The sequence below is a fragment of the Gadus morhua genome, chromosome 4, assembly GCF_902167405.1.
Source record: "Gadus morhua chromosome 4, gadMor3.0, whole genome shotgun sequence".
NCBI lineage: Eukaryota > Metazoa > Chordata > Actinopteri > Gadiformes > Gadidae > Gadus > Gadus morhua.
Window position 1 is genome coordinate 21,592,134 of NC_044051.1, and position 10,381 is coordinate 21,602,514.

The following is a 10,381-nucleotide window of genomic DNA, read 5'->3' on the forward strand; positions in this document are numbered from 1 at the left end:
GAAATTTGTGTGTGTGTTGGGGGGGGACAGGACAGAGATCAGGACTGCAGCAGAGCAGGAAAAACTGCAGTACACAGACCAACAATGAGCCGCGCACACATTCAGAGTATCATTGGTAGATATCTCCTTTAAACCAGATTGCATATAAGATTGTTATAAAGCTATTAATATGCAAATTGTTGTCATGTTTTTTTTTACCATATGGATCAACAGTCAGATACATGGGTCAGATGTGTGTGTGTGTGTGTGTGTGTGTGTGTGTGTGTGTGTGTGTGTGTGTGTGTGTGTGTGTGTGTGTGTGTGTGTGTGTGTGTGTGTGTGTGTGTGTGTGTGTGTGTGCGAGTGTGTGTGTGTGTGTATGTGTGTGTGCGTGCGCGTGTGTGTGTGTGTGTGTGTATGTGTGTGTGCGTGCGCATGCGGTTGCACGTGACAGGGTCTTTCATTCCATTCAGAGTGAGCACAAAAGGTTGCAGTTGGCACATTTCCAGAACGTCAGTATATGAGAGCCAACACAATGGAGCAGCCACACAGCAGTCTGTCAGCACGCATGTGGACACATGCAGAGGACACTGACGTAACCCTCACACACACACAGACACACACGGACATCTACATGCACACATATACACATACACACAAACAGACAAACACCCACACACATACACAAACACACAGGGATAATTACACACAAACACACACGCACACACACACACACACACACACACACACACACACACACACACACATGGATACCTACACACACACGCGCACACACACACACACACACACACACACACACACACACACACTCACACACACACACACACTTACACTATGTTCCACATATTCAAATACACTCGCACAGTGAACTAATGTGCTATAGAGAAAATGCATGAACTTTACATGCACACACATGCAAACCACCCAACCTGCTGTCAAGGACTCCTGGCGATGTCATGACATGACATCCCTGTCGTCCAATGGAATCCTCTGGGGAGAGATGAGGCCTGCAGGACGACTATAGCCCCTGTGAACAACTAATGTACACGCAGATAGGCACATCCCCACACAGCGCCTCCAAGGATGCAACACTCCTACATGTTACCTGTCTAATCATCCAAACAATGCAAACATTTAAATAATAAGAAATAATTAGAATCAAAACAGATTAAAATTGCATGTGTCTCCTTAATTGATGTTGTTCGCATTCACCTTTTCATTTACATTCAGCAAGAGAATGTGTTTTTTTCTCAAAATGAAAAGCTATACCACACTTGGAACCCAACAGGTATAAAAGTGAAGCAAAAAGAAAAAACTGTATGTATTAATTAAATATGCATAATTAAAGGCAATTAAAATATTCACAGTTCCTTCTTTTTCGTACTTTTTTCAAAGGAGGTGAACGCATGATATACTACAACGGGATAAAGATAGACTATTCTTCTCAGTTAATTAAACTAAATTTGGACTGTAACACACACGTGCATGCGGAACACCTCTGGAAATGCCTTTTAATTGGCAAATGATTAAAACCCCAATTTCTACCTTGTTTATACTTTAGCGTTCAATTAGCAATTCATACTCTGTGTCACATTGACTGTAACTATGCCTAACGCCAACCACCCAATCCCCCCGCACCCACCCCACCCCTACAAATATAAAGATACTGATACAATACACAAAGATACAACTCAATAAAAAGGCTGTGAGTTATGTGTCCGGTTGTGTGCTAGTGTATCAATGGAAGCGAAAATATTTGGATAGTTGAAATTGTATTAAAAAATAGAAGAAGGCTTTTAGATTTTAAACAAAATTTGAGAGCAGATGTGGTGTGCTCCTATGTTTTAGGGATAGAACATGCTCTGTGCGTTTGAAACAACAGTAACAGTTCCAGAAAGATTGAACTGCAATTATGCTTTCTCAAGGAAAAACAGGTATGCATATGTGTATTTCTGTGTGTGTGTGTGTGTGTGTGTGTGTGTGTGTGTGTGTGTGTGTGTGTGTGTGTGTGTGTGTGTGTGTGTGTGTGTGTGTGTGTGTGTGTGTGTGAGTGTGTGCATGTTTGTGTGTGTGTGCATGTGTGCTTGTATGCATGTGTGTGAATGTGTGAGCGTGCATGTGTTTGAAAATGTGTGTGTGTGTCAGTGTGTGTGTGAGTGTGTATGTGCGAGCATGTGTTACCTGACAGCCTGCTACACAATAGGGATCCAAGTGAGTGTGAACTCTGTGGTTACCCACAGCTGCCATTAACAGACGGAACAAACAGCTTATTGCTAATAAAGTGAATGAATGAATAAATAAATAAAGCTTAAGGGTCTGTGTTTACCTCCTCAGTGGTTGTCTCGTGACACAACTCCACAGAATCTCTGGAGACATGTGATTAGAAAGCGCTGGAAATATCTTTGTTTTAATGTTTTGACATGAACTCCTTGGTAAAAAAGAAACCAAGATGCGAGTAGAAGAAGAATGATTCAAGAAAAAGAACTGGCCCCAGAAATCAACTGCAGGAGGTCGACTGTAGGCTAGAAAATGTTGAAGTTGTTGAGTTCTATGTTGAGGCCTACATTTGGGTTTGTGCTTGTTATTCGACCCGGTATCACGCCAAGGCGTAAAATAGATACGTCTGTCCACATCGCAAGGCGTGTTCAGGGTCACGCTTTGCCTGACCAAAGCGTCACCCTGAACACGCGTCCTTCTCCATTCGAAATGAATGGGGGAATAGCACCAACAGGGGGCGATACGTTCTCCTAGCATTTGGTGAAATTGTTGCGTAGCCATATTAATCGTTATTATCTGAATGGGAAATGCAATATTTTAGGACAGATACAGCATTAAACGTGTTTCTAATGATATTTCCAGCGAGAAATGTACATTTTCCTTTCATAATCTTCAGTCAGTGAATGTGTGATCTTTATTAATCTTTATTATCCGAATGGGAAATGCAATATTTTAGGATAGATTCACCGGTAAACGTGTTTCTAATAACATTTCTAGCGAGAAATATACTTTTTACTTGCATAATCTTCAGTCAGTGATTGTGTCTGATCTTTAGTTTTATAGTTATCAGGAAGATTTAATCGGCTCGCTCGCATGTTTCAACGACGTCAGGTTGCTAGGGACGCTGCTTTCGCTAAACTAGCAGCTCACGTGTTTCCTGCGTTTGTGTTATTAAACCGTTACTTTATGTAACTTTTAATGATATTGTAATAAGGCGAGGTATTGAGCGAAGTAAGCTTGATAGCAGGTTTATTGGATTCCACAATCGGACAGGCAGGCACAGCTCAACACAGCTCAACCGGAAAACTACAAGAACCAAAACTCCCGCCCGGAAGGAAACCCCCGGAACCCCCTCTCAGAAGGCCCGCCCCTTCCTCCCAAACCCTGTGACGCTGCTACAATAGGCCTATGTCACACTTCCTGCTTCCGGAATGCGTAGTAGGGTAATCCAACTTCCGGTCGCGTCTAGCAGCAACAACAATGGCAGCTCCCGTTCGCAGTTGTTCTTGTAGTGTACCGTGTTGCTCTACATCAGGACGTATACAGCCATACCTCATCTTCCACGCTTTCCCGAAGGACAAAATAAATCTTGGTTGAGATAATTTTTTGCCCAGTAGGCCTACTGTCCTAACGTGCGAGTTATTCTAAGCTGCACAGAAATCAGGTGTGAGGCACCCTCATCACTCACCCTCCAGTCTGAAACATTCTCCCACTACAAGAATACCAACACCTTCAAAGGTCTGATTGGCATTGCTTCATGTGGAGTTATCACCTTAATTTCTAAGCTGTACACTGGTTCCATTTCAGACAGAGAAATCACACAGCAGTCAGGAATCCTTAGTCTACTTCAGCCAGGAGATGCATGCATGGCTGACAAAGGCTTTGTCATCGACAAGATGCTTTCTGAAGTTGGGGCCACCCTCATAATGCTGCCATTTAAAAGAGGCGCCAGGTTCACCAGTGAGTATCGCCCAACTTAGAATCTTGGTGGAGACTGGAGAGGGCCATCAGAAGGGTCAAAGAATATCATATCTGGGACACGACCATTCCTCTGACTCTTTCAGGCTCTGTCAATCAGCTGTGGGTAAATTGTTGCTTGATGTCTAACTATCAAGGTCCTTTAGATGTTAAGGGTGATGTCCCAGTGTTACACATTAAAACACACATGACGTCTCATGACTATTTTCAAACGTTCTTTGTTTACATTTAGCAGAAAGAAATTAAAATGGTGTGTTTGTGTCCGTACGTCCTTTTCAAATGTTTGTTAGAAACACGTTTATCTGAGAGCCAACCCAGTCGCCAAAAGCATACGTTGACAGTGTACGTTTTCGTGAACACTGGATTACGTCGCATTTCAACATAAAATAGCGTGTTAAGCACACATACACGCACGCACGCACACACGCACACACACACACACACACACACACACACACACACACACACACACACACACACACACACACAATGCATTTTGCTGCTAAAACAACAACTTGGGCTGCTTCTAGGACATTTTGGGTGGATTTTGAACGGTATGTGGGCAGGACGTTTTTTGCAGGCAAGACCTGGCAACCCTGCGCTGTTGCCCGAGGTGCAGAAATGCTCCGGAACAGATCTGGATCCACCATGGCCAAAATAATTGTCATGAATAGCATGAATAGATTCATGCATTATCAATCAACTTGAACATGTGTTTTTACAGTATAGAGTGGTGGAGGGATGACGTATGTTGGCCAACCCGGAAGTGAGCGTCGACCTGGGTTTCCCTTGACAAAAAGCCAACAGGTTTTTCCACGGGATTTTGGATTATTGCAGAACAATTAGCATCTTTGAAGCACCTCCACAAAAACTGAAAATAAATAAATAAATAAAAATAACTGTGCTCCAAAGAACGAAATGTAAACCAATGCATTCTGAATGGGAGTGTTTCTCCGATTTTTCCATGCTACACAGAACGAAATGTAAACCCATGCAAATAAAGACTTCATGGTCATAATCATTTAAATATCATTATTCTCCTCAGTGTGTAGGGTGGTATTCTATTTTTTTTTCAACGGGGCTGCATCCAGTCACTTGACCGTAATGGTTGCTATCGACCAGCCCCTCTAATCCTTACATGGCTCTAAAAACCACGCGGCAAAGGAGCTGCCGTCAATTGTGTTGTTTTTGTCGTAAACTTGGGTCCGATGGTTAAAAAATAGACAGATATTCCAAGGTATCCTTATAAGGCAGCTTGGATGTTTTTATTTTCCGCAGTTTAGACTTCTTCTATAACCTATTTTTGAAAGCAAAACACCAAGCTCAATGATTTAACGAGGCAGGGTTATTTGAAACAATTTATTAAATAAATAATTGTGAGAAGTCATTCCTTCTCCTGAGTTTGCTTCCTATTATGTCTAGTGTACAACCCTACTGTCCACAAGCATCACCCCCCCCTCCCCATATGGATTTGGAGAATTGTTGCCACGTCCCAGTGGTGGAGGTATCATATATATGAAAGAGGGCATTCAATTATACTACAATGATCAATTAGGAGGCCAAAGCCCTAAAGGAAGTGATGCAATAGGTGACTGGGTCGACAACATTTAAGTAAGCTGTACTTTGAGGTCTCTTATATATCAAAGGGGGTCACAAAGGACGCATACGCTTCAACCTGTGGCTCCAGCCCTACAGGAAATGACTCAGCAAGTGCTCCATCTCGTTGCACCTGCACCCAGCGGCTCGCTTGCAAGATTTTGGCCTGAAGTTATTCCCAGACCTACACCCTAGCCATCCAACACGCATATCTGAGAATCATCCTTCTCTTTAATAATGACAAAAAGTTACGAGAGAAATACACATTAACTTTTTGTTATCTCATAAGCGGCGTGCTGCCGGCTCCTTTTGACCTTTTGACCCCAGACTTCAAAAACGTGGCCACAGGCCAGCTGTGTCTACACACCTTAAGCCACAAATGTACACCTCCATCCCACAAAAAATGGGGACTAGAAGCTAACCTCTGTCTTATGTACATTTACTGTACTGTTGGAGGTCACGCCCCTTTTCCGGCCTTTTCGAGATAGCTAGGGAGGCTAAAATGTTTACACACATTTCCCGGGGCCCCGAGAACGACATATCCGAGATTTGGAGTTCTAGCCCTTAGAGAAAAAAGGTTTTCCCAAATGGACTGTCATTTGGACAAAGCCCCTCAGAAGTGTTACCTGCAAGACCTAATTCAGAATGTGGTGGAAAAACAGTTTTTGAGATAGGAACGTCCTACCGCCCTGAAATTTGAACACCTTATTCTAAGGCCTAACTGGAACCCCCGCACCGAAACTTGGCCCGGTCGGACCCCGAGGGCAGAAAGGGGTGGCCCTTCCTGCCCGAAACTTGGCTCAGTCGGACCCCGAGTGCAGGAAGGGGGGGCCTGGACTTTCATAATCCTCGCTCGGTGACTGTAAAGGATGTTTGGTCGGATGTTATGACGAAGAATCATAATGTGAATGGGAATATTCTATAAATGTCTTGATATCGTCTTTCGTCTCAACACTTCTGCTGCAGCCGCTTAAAGTCTCACTATGAATCAATCCATTAGAAGTATGAAAATATCTTCCCGGTGGCGTAACGGGGCAAACAAGGTGTCCTTTGACATCTACGTTTCGAGGCGATTGCAACAGTGCCACACATAATCATATTTGAATATGTTTCGGGGTAGTAATTAGCTGTCGATTTTGGAAGCCTTTATCAATAATGACCAGCTATAGATTTGCTTCCCGATGGAGGTTTTTGACAAATTACATGTTATTTAGCATCTACACGTTAAGCTGAGTCCAATGAGATCAAGCTCGCCCTCTTGCTACACCGAGATCATGTCCTAGACCTAGGTGTACCATGTAAAATACATGTTACCATTTGCTAGAGTGTCATGCTGGGTGTCATTGGACTCAGCTCAACGTGTAGATGCCAAATAACATGTCATTTGTCACAAATTTCTATCGGGAAGCAAATCAATAGCTGCTCATTATTGATTAAGGCCTCCAATTTCGACAGCTAATTACTACCATTAAACATGTTCGAATATGCTCATGTGTGGCACCGTTGCAATCGCCTGGAAGCGTAGATGTTGAAGGACACCTTGTTCGCCCTCTTCCGCCACTGGGAAGATATTTACATGCTTCTGATTGACTAATGAATGCATTCAGCTATTCCCCCAGAAGTCTGGGGTCAAAAGGTCAAAAGGAGACGGTACCACGCCGCTTATGAGACAAAAGTTTATGTGTATTTCTCTCATAACTTTTTGTCATTATTAAAGAGAGGCCTGATTCTCAGATATGCAGGTTGGATGGCTACGGTGTAGGTCTGGGAAGAACTTCAGGCCAAAATCTTGCAAGCGAGCTGCTGGGTGCAGGTGCAACGAGATGGAGCACTTGCTGAGTCATTTCCTGTAGGGCTGGAGCCACAGGTTGAGGCGTATGCGTCCTTTGAGACTCCCTTTGATATATAAGAGACCTCAAAGTACAGCTTACTTAAATGTTGTCGACCCAGTCACCTATTGCATCACTTCCTTTAGGGCTTCGGCCTCCTAATTGATCATTGTAGTATAATTGAATGCCCTCTTTCATATATATGATACCTCCACCACTGGGACGTGGCAACAATTCTCCAAATCCATATGGGGAGGGGGGGGTGATGCTTGTGGACAGTAGGGTTGTACACTAGACATAAATAGGAAGCAAACTCAGGAGAAGGAATGACCTCTCATAAATATTTATTTAATAAATTGTTTCAAATAACTCTGCCTCGTTAAATCAATGAAAATAGGTTACAGAAGAAGTCTAAACTGCAGAAAATAAAAACATCCAAGCTGCCTTTTACCTTGGAATATCTGTCTATTTTTTAACCATCGGACCCTAGTTTACGACAAAAACAACACAATTGACGGCAGCTCCTTTGCCGCGTGGTTTTTAGAGCCATAAGGATTAGAGGGGCTGGTCGATAGCAACCACCATAGCAACCATGACGGTCAAGTGACTGGATGCAGCCCCGTTGAAAAAAATAGAATACCACTGAGGAGAATAATGATATTTAAATTATTATGACCATGAAGTCTTTATTTGCATGGGTTTACATTTCGTTCTGTGTAGAATGGAAAAATCGGAGAAACACTCCCATTCAGAATGCATTGGTTTACATTTCGTTCTTTGGTGCACAGTTATTTTTATTTATTTATTTATTTTCAGTTTTTGTGGTTGTGCTTCAAAGATGCTAATTTTTCTGCAATAATCCAAAATCCCATGGAAAAACCCGTTGGCTTTTTGTCAAGGGAAACCCAGGTCGACGCTCACTTCCGGGTTGGCCAACATACGTCATCCCTCCACCACTCTATACTGTAAAAACACATGTTCAAGTTGAATGATAATGCATTAATCTATTCATGCTATTCATGACAATTCTTTTGGCCATGGTGGATCCAGATCTGTTCCGGAGCATTTCTGCACCTCGGGCAACAGCGCAGGGTTGCCAGGTCCTGCCTGCAAAAAACGTCCTGCCCACATACCGTTCAAAATCCACCCAAAATGTCCTAGAAGCAGCTCAAGTTGTTGTTTTAGCAGCAAAATGCATTGTGTGTGTGTGTGTGTGTGTGTGTGTGTGTGTGTGTGTGTGTGTGTGTGTGTGTGTGTGTGTGTGTGTGTGTGTGTGTGTGTGTGTGTGTGTGTGTGTGTACGTATGTGCCTGTGTTTGCTTGTGCGTCTGTTTTTGTGTTTTGATGGAGTTGTGTAGCTGTAACGTTGTGCGTGTGTGAGTGTTGTGCACATCTGTGGCGGGAAAGGGGTTTAGGATGGAGAGAAACTGCACACACATCCTGTCACGTCAGTTAATATAAGGTTTGGAGATAAGGGCCCACAGACAAACATTGACCAAATCACGCATTTCAGCTGCAAAGCTCCAACTGTCAATCAGTCTGAGAGACAGACCAACAATCACCCCTCTACCTCTGATAAGAGCTCTACTGAGCGCGTGCAGGAAATAGCCAATCTTCAGCGAGCCTGGAGAGGAGGCTGATGGGCAAGTGGGAGAGAGAGAGAGAGAGAGAGAGAGAGAGAGAGAGAGAGAGAGAGAGAGAGAGAGAGAGAGAGAGAGAGAGAGAGAGAGAGAGAGAGAGAGAGAGAGAGAGAGAGAGAGAGAGAGCCGAGAGAGAAAGAGCCGAGAGAGAGAGAAATGGAGAGAAAGAGGGACAAAAAATATACTTAGAATAGAGAGAGGGAATAAGGAAGGGGCAATATTCTCCTATACTCACACAGAGAAGGGGGGATTTAGAAAGATAGGTGCTGGGGGAAAGAACGTGAGGTGTGATATCAGCTCTTAAAATAGGTCCCCCTGCTTTTTGTCACCTGGGAACAGCTGACACAGGGAGAGGGCGAGACAGGGAGAGGGCGAGACAGAGAGGAGAGAGAGACAGAGAGAGAGACAGAGAGAGAGAGAGAGAGAGAGAGAGAGAGAGAGAGAGAGAGAGAGAGAGAGAGAGAGAGAGAGAGAGAGAGAGAGAGAAATCGTGTGAGAATCTGTTTTTTTAGACCCACACCTAACATTAATGATTTTCCAACAGCTTTGACTACATCGTTCTTCAATGTGCATTTCGCCTTGCCTTCACAAACAACGGCATACTTTCATTGCCTCCATTGATTAATGGTGCATATAGTGCTTACATGCACTGATGTGTGCACACAACTGTGTGGTAGGACCGAATGTGTATTTTTTCCTATTTGTGTGCGATCAAGTCCATTGCAGATTATAAATTCGCCTCATAACAGTATAACCCTCCACCAATAGGAGACACTGTTGCGGTACTAAAAACAGTATCTTGGGGGCACACTGCCCCCTCTAGGTTATTCCCACAAACTACAGTCTTAGAGCGGACTCAATTATTAATCCATGTATGTTTAAGGGAAAGGATGGCAACAGTGGTCATTGACAACCTAACCCTTTCTTTCAAACGTTGTTTTTATGTTTTGTCATGAAAAAACCAAGTCAATAGGCCGAGATTTGTGCTTTATCCTAACCCAAACCACGCTGTTGTTTCAATGCCCATGTATTAACTGAGTATAATACGCCAAGGTTTGTTTACAATTCAAAATTAGGGGGGAAATATTGGGGCCTTATTTGTAATCAACAAAATAAACGTAGAAGATGAAAGGTGGGGTGAGAGGCGTTTGTGAAAGTGTTAAATTGGCTCCTTGGTTGCGTGGTGCTTTCCCTTGCTGTCAAGCCCCATTAAACCTGCAACACCACAGCGATATAGCGCCATCAATAACTGGCACACCGCTATCGATGTGAAGTGCAAAAAAAAAAAAGAGTAGAGGAGGCAGGGACACATAAACAGGACAAACGGCCACATAAAGGCCTG